Below are 18,503 nucleotides of genomic sequence, written 5' to 3' on the forward strand. Positions count from 1 at the left end.
TCACAGGTTCTTGAAATACTGAAAACGAAACTATGTTACTAAGATCTAGTAAACTTCCGCGATCTACGGTGTATGAACATTATCAGTAGAGAAGGGGTGTGGCCAATTTACTGTTTGACACCGTCACTGAGGTATTGCGGTCGGGTAGACGGTATATATAGTGTTGAGTCAACCTTTAAATTTATGAATTGAATTGTAGTTAGTTAATATTTTTTGTAACCAAGAAACACTTTGGGGCCGGCTGAGAAAATAATACGGCGAAACACTTTGGGGCCGGCTGAGAATATAATACGGCCGCTGTAATATATTTCGCGGCCGCGGCCCACCGGGACAAGTCCCCGATCTCCCGATGGCCACTCCGCGCCTGCAGCGGGGTAATCACCACAAATATGTAACTATCATCTGTCTCGGTAATGATAATCACAACAGTTTTACCATCTGTGATGTTTATCTGAAGTTATTACTACGAATAGCAAGTCTTATCATATTCCCTGCATTGCATCGCATTTGCTGTGTGCTACGCCCACTTCTAGGCACTAACATTCGCAACGCTGAGCAGTTCTGAGACGCTAAATAGCTAATTTTGCTAATGTGGAAGTCGGCCTTAGGACACAGTGGAGATTGCCCGACTCTCCCTCTCTATGGCTCTGACCCAAACAAGCCATAGTTTTCCCACAAAGCCTCACTCACGCAGACATTAACCATTCATTCACCATTCTGAGGGTGTCATCTCTACTCTCCCCACGTGAAATCGCTTCTACATTACATTTACCAAAAGCGACTTACAAGGAGAAAATTCAAGCAAGTACAGAGTAAGGGGTCAGTACAGAGTACAGCAGTGCAAGTAATAAGTCATTAGAATTTAGATGATAAACAAAGACATCTAGGCACAATGTACAGCAGAGACTGTCCATATAGGAGGAGACGGAACACTTAAGAAAGGGGGCAATTAGTTATGCCAATATGGTGTGTGCTTGCAGGGGCGCCTGTAGACTTGACCAGTATGGCACAACCCACAAAACATGTATGAACAGAAGGCCTATCCAAATCATTGCTTCGTTGCCAAGAACAGTTGACAAATACTGTTGACTTGGAAAAAAAACAATGACGACGCGCCTTTGATGCGCAAAGCTGTTCAATGTCGGGTTGCCTACAAAAGACAGATAGCAGCAAGAAGTCACGCTGAATTTGTAGCCTTGCTTGAGTGTATTCTTGGATGCACACCGAGCCGTTAAGTTAGTAGTAACGCCCGCTGAAATATCATATCAATTTATCCCCCCTCTCACATTCTCATCGTCCCAACTGTCACATCACCAAACGTTTTATTCACATTTCCCTTGCAAAAATGCATGCCAATATTGTCGTTGATCCTCATCCTATTACTTGTGTTACTGGACTTCTTATTGAGCCTATTCACCTGCGCACTGCTGTCATGCTACTACATTTGGCCATTATTGATTCAAAACTTGTCGACGCGTCATGCCTCCAAGGTATACGCACATTGGTTTTTAGTTTTGGACTGCTAGAAAGCGTGAACCTCTTTCTCTGTAAACCCAACATTTCCAAGCTGATTGTGAGTTGCGTCAAGTAACATCCTAATTCCCTCTGACGTTTGCAAACTAACTGAAGCTTTCAAAAGGTTCATTACAAACCATTCAGATTGGTTATCGTGAGGCATTCCATGCAATGCATGGGAGGGAGTAATGGCATGAGCTGTCACTTCACCTTTGCTTTCTTTAATCCTACCTGCGCTTTGCTTCATCATTTCGTCTCTCTCTCTCGCTCGCTCTCTTTCCCCTTTTAGTCGCTCGTTTACTGTTCTTCAAGAATACAAATCGGGTGAAGCACACGCCACGGCGGTTCTCCAGTGCTCGCGCCATGTCTGGGCTCTCAAGTCGCTTCCAAATAACGCCAATTGCCACAAACTTAAAATATTATTTTAAGAAAGATGAGTTGAATTATAACCCATACAATGTCCTGTTCCTATACGTTTCTGGTCCTCATTTGTGCTGACTTCTGATGTGGTAGAGGTAGTAGAAAGGGATGCATTTAATTTGGCTATTATTAGGCTACACGCAGATTTACAGAAAGTGCACCTTTCTTCGCGCATTTCGCCGCGCCTCCCCAGGGACTCTTTGGCGCCTAGATGGTTGCACCTTAATAATCTGCTGTGGTGCTGCCGGTGGCTGCGCTGTCATGGTGAATATTTATGCAGACTACAAGTGATCATCAATAACCCAAGTGAGAAAAATACTGAATTTAAAAAGATTTCCTCATGGTCCAACGGGCCACAACCAAATTTTAGGCCGGGAAATGTCCCGATAGTTATAATGGCCACCCCGGCATTGCAAATAACACACTACAACACAAATTGCAGCATGCTATTCATGTCAGCAAACATATAGCAACACGTGTGCAAGCCTTGAAACATCCAAACTGCATTGTTTCGACCATCAAAACAGGTAGAACTACATTCATGCTTTCCCGAACAAATGTTTGCGCGCGGCAGCCTGCCCGTGGTCAAAGTAATGCATCAACTGGGACCCTAAAAGACGCTATTACAATATCAGCTACATATCGCCAGAAACAATGATAATCTAATTTGTTTATTACTAGGTCATACTGTAAATTAAGCTCCGTCAGCAAGAGTAGATTACTATCTTAAATGCAGCCAAAATGTGCCCCTTGTTTGAGGCTGAACTGAATGGCTAACCAGCTGTCAGTGCTGGCTGCTGTCCCATGAAGCTAGTTCTGTGTCTCATAACCGTCTCTGTAGAAAGCCACAATTCACAGAACTGTAACCAAACTGCGTTGTGAAAAATATGACACCAGAAGCAAAGTATTCTAATATTTGCCACGGCTGGCTTGATGATGAAGGAAACAGCTTAGCCTACTTGTACTGTACTGCCCTACAATATCAGAACGCAGTATCTTGAAAATGGTCGAAAATGGGTTTAGACCGGAAATTGGCTTTAAAATACCTTCTTTTTCTTGTGTTAAATTTTTTTGGCCCAACTTGGTCCCGTTTCGGAAAAAAACGCAAAAAACTGATTATACTGCGCTTTTTGGTTTTAGGAGGTTACGTATTACTAGCCAAGAACGCAGTATAATGCGAATTATACTGCACTTCTCCATTGACACCGTGGTTTTGGTGTAGACAGTAATACCACAACAGAGCGCAGTATAATGATTTTTCAGCTAAAAAGTAATGAGAATGTTGTTTTTTTTTGCTTTTTTCTTGCGTGCATAAATTTTCACCATAAAAAAGTATTATATGGAAGTGTCATCACCACTTTACCTCCAACACAGTCGCGTGGACAGAAAGGAAACTTTAAAGCCTTTTTTCTCAGTTTGGCATTTTGAATTATACTGCGTTCTGAAATTGTAGGGCAGTGTAGCATCCATGCCTTGCTAGTCCACATGACAACTGGGTTTAGCCCACGATTGAAACTTGTCACTTTTAAGACATGAACTTCGGTTATTTGATTTTTCTGCCATAAGCGATGCCAAGACATATTGGTCATGGGAAGTTGAGAGCTGTCCTAAAACAAGAACTGTTTGGTCTAGCTCAGTCTAGACATGTCTGACTGGAGGTAGCCACTAGCCAGCCACTCAAGTTAGAATTCCGCTGATGGAGCTAGAACTTGTTACACTGTATCATTTTTTCAGGAGCGGGCGAGTTACGCACAGCAGCAAAAAGTAGCCTACCTGCCTTTGTAAATCAATGGTGCCCAGCCATAGTGTCTGCTCTGAACTTTAATTTAAACACACATGCTGATCCTTCACATATCATATGTTGCATTGTCACAACATTTATATGTGACACAATAGGCGTAATATTTATTTATTTAAAAAAAAAAAAAAAAAAACCTCCCTCTCGAGAAGGTACGCACAGTGCGTACATCCGTACGGCTCCAGGCGCCCTTGTGTGCTTGCACCACGGGCGTAGGCAGAAATAATAAAAAAAAATGGACGGGCCCAACCCCAAAACGTAGATATTACAAGGCTACCGTGTTTGAGTGTATGCCTGGTTTGTAAGCAAATCACTTCTAAGTGAAAAGCAACTGGAAAAGTGAGAACACAGACTTGACACGTCAGACACAAGTACCCCCATGCGTGAGCACACACACACAAACACACACAGACACACACACAGACACACACACACACACTCACACACACACACACACACAGTGGCGGCCTTAGGGGAAATGATATTGAAATCATACTATGCAAAGCATGCTTCGCCAAGAATTTTTTTATGAAAACGCTCTTAATTTGTGAATTTTGCACAGCACGAAAAGGGGGATTTGTGACAATGAACTCGTCCCAAATCGCCCACGGACTTGCCTAACTTTCGTCTGATTTTGAGCGCTGAGAGAATGCGAAATTAACAGTTTTGGTGACACGTAACTCGCCCGGAAGCGAATCAGAGCCGTGGAGAGGTCTCACAGCAGGGTGTTAATGGCCCAACGATTAACATGAAAGGCAATGACAGCCAGCCCGGAACGCGGACTAGCCTTGCTCTTATTGGACGAAAAAGACACGTGACTCAAAGTAAAAGAGCTGCGCTGTTGGTTAGCAGGGTCGGCAGCTACGACCTTCTATTGGTCACGTTGGATTAATTTATGCATACCGTAGGCCTATACGGTAGGTCCGTATAATTATGCAAAAATTATTATTACTAATATACCTAGGTTGATTTTACTTTGTATATTCACATCATTATGTTCACATCATTATAGACTGCACTGTGATGGGGCTTCAGCATGCATGATGTGAATTTATTGCTAAAATGAAAATGAATGAAATGAAAATGAATTTTTTAAATGCTTTTAATATCACACCAAACAATGTACACACACTTAGACAGGAACCGTGCATTTCATAAATATACATAATTTAAAACTACACACATACCCTGCAAACAATATACTCTAGGCTATATGCAGTGATGTATACAGTAGCCTACTCAGAAACAAACACGCATCTCTCTCCCAAGCGGCGTTTCCGATTGTCTCCCACGTCCTAACACTGGCCGTCAGAGCATTGAAGAAATCTTAATACTCAACAGCACTCAAATTTTGCCTAGTAGAACAGGTGAGGTCAGGCATAAACGCGTTGTCCTGACCGTCTGTTAAGACAATGCGATGCGATACAGAAAAGACGGGCGGCTCTCCGTGCATAGTGACTAAAAGTTAGCATCAACTTTGAAAAAGGGTCAAGTCACCATCAGAAGAAAACGGCCGTCTTGTAAAACATGTGTTTGAGTGAAACGGTAGACGGTAGGGACTTTGCGAGGCTATTTATTTAATGCCTACATATAACGTGACCCAAAATGTCTCTAAGCTGCACGTTGCAATATAGCCAAGTATTCGAGAAAACCTGATGCAGCCAGAGTCCAACAACTTCAATGCACCAGAAGTGAATTCGCCTTCTAGTTGGGTGCGTGCGTCACGTGTATTTAATAGAATATATGCGCATGTACAATACAGCTACCTTGGCTCTGTCCACCCACCAGTTTGAACTAAATAACTAAGAATTTTTGTATTTTATTTTTTATTTTTTTGGGGGGGGGGGGGGGGGGGGGGGGGGGGGGGGGGGATGAAAGGGGAAAATAAGTTCAAAAATGTAAATTAAAAAAAATAAAAAAACGGATTTCATAGGCCCCTACGACAGGTTAGGTTTGGGAAGGGCACAATTCATAAAACTCAGAAACATACAATGCTTTTTCAAAAAAAGGGTTCTATGTTCCCCGCTGCATCCAAGTAGACTGCTGCCACATTGCTAAGAGCAGGTTGTTATTACACCTCTGACAGGTTAGGTTTAAGGATAGTTTTAGTCAGGGCACATACAAAAATGGATTTGAGTAAAAGTTGTCAATTCATAGTAAATACGTGGTAAATATGAAAGTAAGAGGGAAAATAGTACAGGTACAGCATTTTAGTGCAGACTATACAGGTATGTACAATATTATAAACATTGCTGTTGATTATGTTCTTCAGCCGCCAATCATGCCAGTAGGGTCTACTGAAGGTCTCTGGTCACTGCTTCCTCGTCATACTGCAACAGGCACTCAGTCTCACTTCTGGGAGCTGTAGAAACAACAAATAAATAAATACTTCGTCATGCACCTCATATTGACATAGCAAATATATCAATAAGCAAGACATATTGAGCCCACAGGGATAATCTTACACTATATCAGTTTTCTGTGGTCTCTTGTAAGATTGCCCATCACCATCCTGCAGGACACTACCGTCTCCCTGCCAGGATCTGTAGGATGTAAGAAAATAAATCAAAACATAGCAATGCACAGCATTGACAACTTATCTATAAAGTAGCACAAGTCATATTGACAATGTAGGACAGGGGTGGGGAACCTATGTCTCTAGGGCCGTTTGCGACCCTTGAGGCTGTTTTATCCGGCCCCCGATATAATTTTAATGCAATTCCATCTTCACATGAAATATGACATATTTTGTAAAGGAATCTTAGAAAATACATTAGCAATACAATTAAGTTATATTCAGGGAACCTGAAGAAGTTGGCGTTTGTTTAAATGTGGCTGCCTTCAATATAGGCCTAAAGTGAAAGGGAAAATCCTGGTTTGTGTTCATAGTACGGCCCTTGGAGGACTTTTATGGCCCCTCGGATGAATTTGAAGTGGCCATTCGAATGAGAAAGGTTCCCCAACCCTGACGTAGGCTATAGGTTAAGCTTACCCTCTTTCACTCTACTGTGCCCATTTCGGGTTGACCTCCACACGCGTCTGTAGCACAGCACACAGGATTGCAGGACACAGCATCCTGCAGGACACTGCAAAAAACAAGGGGAACGAATAAATGACCTGTCCAGTTCTATAAAAAAGAAAAGAAATTTGATGCAGTGCCAGAGCTGTGGTAAAAGTAACCTTGGTTGTATAATCTAGGACTAGGGTGTGTGTGAGTGTGTGGTAAATCCAGTGTTCACATTATTCAGATATGAGAATTAATTCATTAATTTTAACTGATATCACCACATACCGATATCAGTGCCATTTCACCCTGCCAAGACACTGGACCTTCTATGATCAGGGCGTCCTCGTCATACTGCAGCAGGCACCCTGTTGTTTCTACAGCTCCTAGAAGAGAGACAAATAAATTAAATACTTCGACATGCATCTCATATTGACATAGCTAATGTATCAATGAGCAAGTCATATTGGTCACAAAGAAGTTAATCTTACATTCTTTCAGTCTTCTATGGCAAGACTGCTCCTCATAAGAGCTGTTAGGCCTTCAAGTGACTCGTCTTCGCCATATTATGAGACAGCAGCCTGTGAAAACATGGTAAACAGAATAACCCATTAACCTTGGGTCCTAATATAATACATGGACATAAACTAGCCAACATTATTTAGACAATGTCAGTAGACCTCCACGTGAAACAATAAGAAAAAGTGACCATGCATAATTTCAATTTCTTGAAGAGGCCAGCTACACTTATTTGTGCAGCAAGTGCTGTTTTGAGGACCCATACGTTTTAAGGACATGCTGCCTACTGTTGCAAATGCCAGGGTATTTCACATTGATTTCGGGGTGGCGTGCTCTATGCCAGTGTTTCCCAACCTTTTTTTGTCTTAAGTACCCCCTAAGCCTTTTCTCATACCACAAGTACCCCCTGACTCATGCTTTATATCCCAATGTGACTATGCTCCATACATGTTTTCATTTTTCCAAGTACCCCCTGCAGGGTGCTCGCGTACCCCTAGTGGTACACGTACCCCTGGTTGGGAAACACTGCTCTATGCAACACTTATTTGTGCAACAAGTGCTGTTTTGAGGACCCATACTTTTTAAGGACAGGTTGCCTACTGTTGCAAATGCCAGGGTATTTCAAATTGATTTCCAAACTATTTATTTCCTAACTACAGGGACGTTAGTCGATACATAGTAATGACGCTACGACCAAGCTACTAGGGAATGTAATTAAACTAGTCGCTTCGCTACTGCCCAGCACTGAAAACCAACATACCCAGACGGCACACCAATCTTGCCAACGTCGCCTAGATGCATTTTTGCCGCTGTAAAATACATTGGCAAGCGTTAGTTCATCAGCGAAATGCCGGGCAGACGTGAAAAATGAGCAGTGCCCAGCAACTAGTTGATGAGCTAACGCAATAGCATGCTAACGGTAGCCTTTGTCAATCTTAAGCGCTGGGAGATGGTCACTCCCATGTAAGATCACTCCCGGACGTGTAGTCCCAGGTGATCCCATCAATCCCAGGCGTTCTATCCCACCCGATTACATTTCTCGTATTATCATACACTACCACATACAAGCAATTTAGGGTTAGGTTTAGGGTTAAGGTAAGGGTTAGGTTTAGGGTACGTAACAAAAAACTAACATCAAAAAGATAACTAGCTCGGTGGGCTCGATAGTCTGGCTAGTGGGAGCGAACCGACTGGGGATCGAACCGCGCTGGGAGCGACAAACTGGGAATCATCTTTAGGCAGGGGAAAGGCAATTGAGAACGAGCAATGTCAAACAACTTACCATCAACAAGTATACTTAACATTCACCGTTTCACTACTGCATTTTGTCATTACGATGCTCGCAAGTTATCAGAATTTACTAGCGTACAGCAGCAACAAGAGTAGTCACATTCATTGAGGGGACTTGTGCTACAACTTAGCAATGGCGGATCTGTGTTCAGAGGAGCTATTCAATCGCTCTTGAGTACTGAAACTTTAAACCACAGTTGAGTAAAATTTACTTACATGTATGTGAAGCCCATTTTCCGTTGGTATGTGAGGAACTTTCCCCCATGTCGCCAAGAAACTTGTAACAGTGAAACCACACAGACAGCGCGTGGTTCTGTTCAGATAGGTCGGTGTTGTTGACCGCGGTAGATGGCTTCTTTGTGGCTTGTGTGTGGAATTCGCATTGTGCGAATTAGTTGTACTGCCACCTAAAGGCTTGGTGTAGAACTAATTTAACCAGAGACAGTCTGTTTTGAACTTCCTTGAACAATCCTTGCTTTAGTTCAGAATAATTTAAAAACCAGAGTGGCCAAGCACATTGATGTTTTTCCTCAAAAGCAGGGGTGAGGAACCTTTTTATTTCAAAGGGTCACTTCAAAATGTAGGCTATGTCCAAGAAAGATCATTCAGATGTTTCTATTCTGATTTCTATTCGGTTCATTTAAATGTTTATAGCACCGATCGAATTGTTTGATCAACTTCATTTCTGAGCTTATAGTATCATAATAAAATGTACTGACAGCAGAGCTGTGGCTAGTAGAAAGGTTTTAGTGCAGGGGTGGGGAACCTTTTTCATTCGAAGGGCCACTTCAAATTCCTACCATGGTCATAAAATCCTCCGGGGGCCGTACTATGAACACAAATCAGGATTTCCCCATGAAATTTAGGCATATATAGACACCTTTAGGCCTATATAGACATATAGACACCTTTAAAGGTAGACACATTTAAAACAGTCCCCACCTTTTCTAGGTCCCCTGAATATAGGCCTAACTTAATTGCATTGGAAATGTAATTTCTAAGATTCCTTTAGGCCTGCAAAATATGTCATAGGCCTATTTCATGTGAAGTTGCAAAACATTATAATGATATCAGGGGCCGGATAAAACGGCCTCAAGGGCCCTCGAGACATAGGTTCACTACCCCTGGTTTAATGGTTAGTGATTCTGAAAAACACCACTGGGCAGCGTGAACAAACATACACACAGACACACACACACACACACACACATTTTAGTAAAAGGCCAAAAAATGCCCTAGGGCCCCCAACAATCCCGTTGCCTAGGGACCCCAAAATCCTAGAAACAGGCCTGCCAACCCCCCACTCCCTCCCACCCACCTGACCTCACCCCACCCCACCCCACTTGAAATTGACTGTAGCAGCTCCCGACCTGATCACTGGCATTTACATATTAAAGGCTCTCCTAAGAAGGGGATGGGAGGGGGGCATGGGGGAGCCGCAAATGCTGTGGCTTGAGGTATGAGGCAATTTAAGGTGCAAAACTCATCCACATATTCCTCTTTTCATGCAGTGTTGAGCATGCTGTAGCAACCAAGGACACTGCAAATAAACTACCAACAACCCTCTTTCCTCCGAGATGCTGTCATGACCGGTGGGCGTGTATAAGTCTCGACCGCCTGGACATATCCACGGTTATGGCGCATCATTTTATGATGTTGTGTCGCCAAATGAAAAGAAAAATACCACACTTGACTCTCACTCAAATTACTTTTAGCAACATGGCAATGCGCACTGCGATTCTCCACTCAGGAAGTGCTCATGACAGCACACACTTTGTTCTGTTACAGGTAGATGTATTAACCACAACAACCATGTAGCCAAGCTTTCATTAACGGAGACAAACTGAAACCAACGGAAACCCACGTTTGCCAACCCTATCCTCGACAAACCAAAACGTCTGCATTCAAATAAGGCATCCAAAGTTTAATGATGCCAACTGCACAGACGCTAACCGTGCAAAGATGGAACGTGTGAAAAGATGCGGAAGTAATTGAGCAGGCGAGGGCATCGAAAGCGTCAAAAGCAGAGGGCGGCAGCCAATGAAATGTTCACATTTTTCTAAATACGAGCTTCGGTTGGTCGAGATTCCTGTGTCATGCACAGACTCAACATCGCAAGCAGCAACACAACGCTTAGCAGCTACTGCTAGTCATATTAAAGTCCAACATGAAACAGCTAGACTACTTCGGCGGCCAAAGATATGACATTCAAACAAGACGTGGCGGCTCGGCTGCAAAATCAAATGGAACGGGCACCAACATGATACGGGCTGTTACAATACAAAATTAACAGTTAGGCATATGCCCAGAAGAAAAAAAGTAATTAATGGTCTTACTTTTGATAATTCCTTTATGCATGCTAAAAGGAGGCGAGTTTTTGTTGTTGTTGAACTCGCGTTCGCGTCATGATATTCCAAGGAGTCGGCCAGTTCTCTTATTTCAAGGAAGAGCACAGAGTGCATTCAGTCTGAGTCAACATGTTCTAGTGCAGTGGTTCTTAACCTTTTTTTCTTAACGCACCCCCTTACCTGTGCCCAAGACAAGGCGCGCACCCCCAACCCAAACTTCTACACGTGTGCACGCACTAAAAAATGATTAAAGTGATTATTACAATGATTCTTGCTTGAGACATTAATCAATCCCTGAATGACTTTACATGGGGCACAAAACCTGCATTAAGTTGGTTTTGATTTGGCCTAATTATAATGTTCGCTAGCAGAATTTGTGGTCACAACCTCAACACAAACAAAATTCCACGCACCCCCTGAAATCTCTGGCGCACCCCCAGGGGGTGCCCGCACCCCAGGTTAAGAACCACTGTTTTAGTGGACGCTTGTTTCCGATTAATCGTAGAAAACAGCCATTCATTAGGACCATCATGTTGTGTCAAACTTAGCTCTGACATGGCTATCGCCTTGGCATGGTATTGACTGAACTGGGGAGCACTACTGAGGGTGAAGGCGATTCCATAACGTTATCCGTATTCCGTATCTTAGTTTGACATATCCGATATAGAAGAACAATGTTCTGCAAATCATGCTGACGCCCACAAAACTTTCCAAGACACATTCCCGGACCTTCCGCAAACACTAGTATACCACAGAGACGTTGTACAAGGAGAGGGGCACGTTGGATCATGTAATTACAATCTGATTGGAGTTTCAACACATAGCGTAAGCATTATGCCGCCCAAAAATTATTCTCTGAAATTGAAATAGTGGAACTCATAGAAGATGAACTAGATTTATCTTTACAAAGTTATTAATTATCGCTCAGTGCTACAGTTCAATGAGGCAACAGAGTCGACTGTCGTGGGTGTGACTTCTCTTCTCATTAGATGGGGCGGGCCTGGATGTCAAGTGGGCGGGCCATAACATTACCATAACATGGTAAATATAACGTTATAACATGATACTGAGCCAAATATATATTAAACCTTGGCAGCTCTGAGCTTCCGTAGATTACTGACCAGAAGGCCTATTGCAAGAGATTAAAATTCGGGGCTAAGGCTGTAACGATACACCCAACCCACGATTCGGTTTGTATCACGATATATGACCCACGGTTCGATACGCCCCACGATTTCAAAAAAAAAAAAGAAGAAGAAGAAAATAAATTATTTATATACTTTCTTTTTTTTGCATTTACCTGCCTACATTAATTTTGTAGGTCTACTAAATGATATTGCAGATACAGTGCCGCCAGTTAGTATTGGCACCCTTGAAGCTTAAGCACATTATGGGACATATCTCCAGACAACAAATAATAAGGTCAACCATGATTTTTCTATAGATAGCTTGTGGTTGATACTAAATGTAAAAATTATCAACAGCAATGAATACTAAACTACGCGAGGGAAAAATTGAAGAAGGTAAAGCTCCTGGAATCACTGGTATTGGCACCCTTTACTGGATACCATTGTGGAAACCAAATTGCTTTTGCCCATAGGACATGAATTAGGCAAGGATTTTTTAATATTTGTGTTTTAAATAGCCACCTGTTACATCTTGTTCGTCTTTGACAAATGTGAAGACAGAGGGGCTGCCTGAGGACACCAGAAATACAATTATTTGCAAAAACAAGACCGCCAAATAATAAAAGGTCATCTCAAAAGACCCTAGTATACCATTTCCAACACTGTGTTGTGTTATTCAGAAATCTGCCATACAGGGAGCTGTAAAGAACATCCTTGGATGTGGGGCTAAGGGAAGAAATTATGATAGAAGTCTGTAGAAGTCGGTGCAAATAATGACTAAACACAGGGTCCTCAAGTATTGGCAGAGGATGCGCTCAACTTCTTGGAAAACCGAAAAGCTTTTGGGTGCGAGATAAAAAGCGTCAACTTAAGGAAGAAGAAATCCGCACTCACAAACTGCGTCTCATTATTTATTTATATTACCACCATGTCCAAAAAGCAAACGCGTTTCGGCTAACAAGCCTAACAAGCCTGATGAAGGCTTGTTAGCCGAAACGCGTTTGCTTTTTGGACATGGTGGTAATATAAATAAATAATGAGACGCAGTTTGTGAGTGCGGATTTCTTCTTCCTTAAGTAAACACAGGGTCTAACATCTACAGACCTGAAGGTCAACTTTGAACTGTTTTGGGAAGTTTTTGTCAATAAGCATCACAAGTTAAACACTTCACAAACTATTGGTATTTGGTTGGAGGCAAAGGCAGACCACATTGCTTCATGAAATCATAAAAGGGAACACCTGAAGTCTGTATAAGACAATACAGGGAAAGCACAGCCCTTTTATGAATGTTCTAAGGTCAGATGAAGCAATAGTACAGCTTTTCAGTGATGCACACAAACAACATGTTTGCATATTCTGCAAGAAAGTCTTTGAGGAAAAGGACACCCTACCAAAAATCAAGCATGGTGTCAGATCTATAATATTATGTCACCCCATTGATGCAATAGGTATTGGAAGCTTTGACCATATGACAGGTATCATGACAGGCATCACAGGTATCATCATTTACAGGAAAATGTGTAACCGTGTGCAAGAGCACTTGGTTTGAGGTGAAGATCATGTTCACTCCAAGACAAAAACCCAAAGCACAAATCCAAATGCACAATCCAAAATGCCACTAGAGAAGTGCAAGAAGCTCGTAGACGAATACCTTTGGAGGCTGCTTTTGCTGTCTAATGGTGTGAGACCAATCCGTTAAGGAGGGGTGCCAATATTCATGGACATGCCCTTTTTCATGTTTTTACTTGAAATTACAAAATGCTTTTGGAAAAAAATACTTTGCTATTGTAAATATCTTTGGACCTTCAATTAAAATGTCCTGTTGGTAAAAGTTGTTTATATTTCCATTTATTTCTGGATATATTGCACATTTTGTAAATAAAATTAAGGGGTGCCAATACTAACTGGCGGCGCTGTATACCACTGCAACCTGTTCCCCAGGTGTTGACATCAAAGCACAACACAGAGAAATAAGGGGCAGGGCCTATAAAATATGCTTATTATTAATAGGCTTAGATCATATCATGCTGAGATGCTGATCGTGTGTGAGAGAGAGAAGGGTCAGGGTGCCAGTAGGTAGCCTATTAACAGCTGTCTCACATTATCAAACATTATCCAATTAATATCCAAAGATTTAAATAATACTGGTCATATTTCATCAGGAAACATGTTGTATTAAGTTACTTACAGAAATGCAACACTTAATTTTGATGTTTAATATTTTTGTAACTTTTTTGATCATGCAGCAGTGCACGCACACTTAATCAAAACTCGAAATGAACCTCAGTTATGTTCTCAGTAGGGCCTGTAACACGCACGTTGTAATTTGTTTGGTTTTGTGATTTGACATTTTGTCAAGAGGAAGATGCAGAGGATGAAATGGAGCATGTTTTCGCTAGGAAGGCGGTCAATGCAGGAAAGAAATCTCAACCTCAACGTTCGCCCTTGATGTGTAATGTTAGTGAACTACCGAACCATTGTTCACAAAGATGCTTTTGGTAAACTACATTGAGATATTGTACACAAAGCTACTTTCTAAAAATAAAGTAATAATAAAAAAAAAAACCTCAACGTTCGCCCGACTTCAGACACTCCCTTCAAGTCAAGTCAAGTCAAGTAGGTTTATTGTCAATTTCTTTACATGCACTGGTCATACAAAGAATTTGAAATTACATTTCTTGCTTTCCCATACAGACATAGACTAATCTAGGTAAGGACATAGACAGTATAGACATAGACAGTACTTATACATGGACTTAAGACAGTATGGACATAGACAGTGCTCATACAGACATTTAAAGTGCAAGACTGGACAACAGAAGACTTGTAGAGGACATACATTAAGAGGTATTTGTTGTGCTTTTGTGCTTTTCCTAAAAAAAAAGTCCTTTATAGCGTTCTGACATGGTAATAGTAGCATTTTGAAGAAAAATAAATATTAAAGAGGTCTGTCAAGTACACCAGCAGCAGTGTGTGTGTGTGTGTGTGTGTGTATGTGTGTGTATGTGTTTAGTGCAGGTAGAAGGTGCGGTGTGCGTCTTGTGTGTGTGTTCGTGTGTCTGTGTGTGTGTGTGTGTGTGTGTGTGTCAGTGTGTGTATGTTTGGGTTTAGTGCAGAAAGTGCAGTGTGCTTGTGTGTGTGTGTGTGTGTGTGTGTGTGTGTGTGTGTGTGCGTGTGTGTGTGCGTGTGTGTGTGTGTGTTTTGAGTTAGTGCAGGGTGAAAGTTCAGTCACAAGTATAGTAGTGCAGGTGGAATGTTCAGTCGCAGATATGGTGGTGGGGGATGGGGGGGGGGGTTGTCAGTGGCCTTGCTGGCTAGAGGCTGACAGTGGAGGGAGAGTGGGTTGAGTGTTCAGCATCTTGATCGCTTGGTGCATTGTGCTGCTCGCCAGCCTGGTGGTACGGGAACGGAGGCGCCTGTACCTCTTTCCAGAGGGCAGGAGGCTGAACAGTTTGTGTGCAGGGTGGCTTGTGTCTTTGATGATCATCAGTGCTTTCCGGGTGAGGCGTGTGGTGTAAATGTCCTGCAGGGAGGGGAGTGGTACTCCAATGATCTTCTTCGCTGTGTTCACAACACGCTGGAGTGTCTTCCTGTTTTTCTCCGTGCAGCTTCCTCCCCACACTGTGATGCAGTTGGACACGACGCTCTCTATGGTTCCTCTGTAGAATGTTGTCATGATGGAGGGTGTAGCACTTGCCTTCTTTAGTTTGCGCAGGAAGTAGAGACGCTGATGGGCCTTCTTCGCCAGTGATGTAGTGTTGGTGGTCCAAGAGAGGTCGTCGCTGATGTGCACTCCAAGGAACTCCCTTATTAGAGCGTAGCGATTTCAGGCTGGTTTGAATTTGGACAGGCGGAGCATCTTGCTCTCTCGCTCTTTTTCTCTCTCTTTTCACATCGGCGCATGCATGAATCAAAAAATCTTGACACGTTTGTAAAAGCCTTCTTGGTCTGCTGTTCATTTCTGTGCTTTACTTTCTGACGTTTGCCCAAGTTTTTCGTCTCGCGGAGGTTACTCAGGCAATGGATAACAACAAATGTGCACGGATCATTTTATAAGAGAGGTGCATGGAAGTGTTACTCGCACATGTGCACCCTTTTTCTGTGTCTCTTTTTAAGCGCATATGCAAACATTTGCCTGCATGTATCCTGCTGTTTTCTAAACTGAGGGGTAACAACTTTTAAAGGGCGTATCACGATTCTGCGAGGAAGGTTTGCGATAGGGGTTCGTGGGTCTGCGTACCACAATCCCTCGGTTTGATGCAATATCGTTACAGCCTTATTTGGGGCCATCTAAATTTTTGCACAAAATTCAATATGGCATTTTCAAAAATGACTTGTTTTCATGCGTTTACTATACTATAAGGTGATATTCATGAAAGATAAACTATTTTCAGCATATTATGTCCCATACAGTCATGGCCAAAAGTATTGGCACCCCTTCAATTCTGTTAGAAAATATCCAATTTCTTCCAGAAAATGATTGCAATCACAAATTCTTTGCTATTAATATCTTCATTTGTTTTTTCTTGCAATAAAAAAACACAAAAGAGAATGAAAAAAAGTCAAATGAATTATCATTTTACACAAAACTCCAAAAATGGGCCGGACAAAAGTATTGACGCCCTCAGCCTAATACTTGGTAGCACAACCTTTAGACAAAATATCTGCTAACAGCCACTTGCGGTAACCATCAATGAGCTTCCTACAACACTCTGCTGGAATTTTAGACCATCCTTCTTGAGATTTGAAGGGTGCTTTCTCCAAACTGCCACTGTGAGACCCCTTCATAGGTTTTCTATAGGATTCAGGGGTGGACTCCTACATTATGCAGCAAAAATTGTTGATAATCTTCAGACTTCATCATTCCATGCACATGGTCAAGCAGTCCAGTGCCAGAGGCAGCAAAGCAACCTCAAAACATCAGGGAACCTCTGCCATCTTTGACTGTACGGACCGTATTCTTTTCTTTGAAGGCCTCAGTGTTTTCCTGTCAATCAGGGACGTGCACAGGAATTTCAAAGGGCAGTTGCTCTAACCTGAAGAAAGGGCAACCCCCCGCCCCCCCCCCCGCCAAAAAAAACCCATCAACAATGAGCGGCCTTCAGAATTTTTAGGAAACTGCACCATGGGTATTATTATTTTTAGTAGTAGTAGTAGAAGTAGTATATTATTGTCATAATTATTCATATTTTTTATTGTATAGTATCCTGAATATGCGTACCATATGATATAACATGCTAGTTTTTAAACATGTAGGCCTACCTATTAATCATATCAGAGATGATCAGCCTTATGCCCACCTGCCCTAAATGTCTCCTGATCCACATTTCCTCATGTGTGGTATGTGGCTGCCCCTAAATTAAATGAAATTATGAGAAAAAGCCTTGATAGTTTTTAAACCTGTATCAGTCACAGAGATTATCAGTCTTATGCCTACCTGCCCTATGTGCAGAGGTCTGTGGCTCTGAGTCATCCTCATCTTAAATGAAATGAAATGATGAGTAAATTAATAGGCTAAATATGAGGATGCTTAATCAATTAACCCACTGTCATCTTTATAATCCTTGTAGCAGCCAAAGTAGACTTTAAGTTATAATAAATAGAAATAGTTAAAAATTGTTAAAAAGATCATTTAATTTGAATTTGAAATTTAATTAATAGGCATATTCCATGATTAAAATTATGAATATTATATAGGAAAGCTAAAATTCACAGGTTTAGGTCATTTGTTGGGTCTTTTGTAGCCTATATTAAAAATGTGTACTGTCGCTTTAAGAATGGACGAGCCGGCTTTCATTTCAGATCGCAAAGAACCGTGGCGTGGGAGCACCAGTTCTTATATGTTGCTCTGAAGCTCCGAGCTTCTCGCAGACTTTATAACCTTTTATTTTCATTACAGATATTTTAGTTAGTTCATGCACATTTTGTAGGCCTATGTCTTGAGAAGAACAGTAAACGTCAGTTATCACGTGGAGTGGATTTATTTCAAATACATGGACATTGACAGTGGAAACAGTAGCCTATCTTTGGGTCGGAGAATAGGCTATATCAGCGTAAGAAAACGCACTTTCCTAGCGGTCTCACCAAGATCAAACCTCTACAATCCTGAAAAAGATTCTCTGCCTCACCTGCACCTGTTCATTTTTTTCGCAGCCAACTCTGCAGAGATGTGCTTCCTTTAGCTAGCCTACCCCCTTAAGTTCTTTCTTGCTTGATAAAACGACATGTCATCTGCATGTTTCTTAGTTGGGTTAGCTTTCCACAAAACAACCTGAGCCATGTAAAACGTTGACTGCAAGCAAGCTAGCTGGCTGTTGTATTCCCCCAATATCTGAACGTGGCACACCCCGGCTGTCAGATTATTTAGGATCAAACGTCCTAAACTCGAGATCGGTTTTAAGAGACATTACTTGTGATCATGTAGTTTAATACTGTGTGTAGTCTGCTGTGTTTCCAGCTCACCTCAGGCCGTCAGGGCAGTC

The 18,503-nt window shown here is 42.0% G+C and overlaps 1 long non-coding RNA gene across 3 annotated transcripts; it reads right to left on the bottom strand.

Annotated features, from left to right (window-relative positions):
* Positions 1 to 6,207: 6,207 nt before the first annotated feature.
* LOC134448216 (uncharacterized) lies at positions 6,208 to 9,123 on the bottom strand. Of its 3 annotated transcripts, none has more exons than XR_010034678.1 (4): positions 8,763 to 9,123; positions 7,229 to 7,318; positions 6,726 to 7,123; positions 6,208 to 6,276 (listed from the first exon to the last, which is right to left on the bottom strand). It is a non-coding gene; the product is annotated as an uncharacterized LOC134448216 (long non-coding RNA). The 3 variants fall into 3 exon arrangements; XR_010034676.1 differs by having other exon boundaries at positions 6,213 to 6,819; positions 7,026 to 7,123; XR_010034677.1 differs by having other exon boundaries at positions 6,213 to 7,123.
* Positions 9,124 to 18,503: the final 9,380 nt, after the last annotated feature.

The sequence above is a fragment of the Engraulis encrasicolus genome, chromosome 5, assembly GCF_034702125.1.
Source record: "Engraulis encrasicolus isolate BLACKSEA-1 chromosome 5, IST_EnEncr_1.0, whole genome shotgun sequence".
NCBI classification, from domain to species: domain Eukaryota; kingdom Metazoa; phylum Chordata; class Actinopteri; order Clupeiformes; family Engraulidae; genus Engraulis; species Engraulis encrasicolus.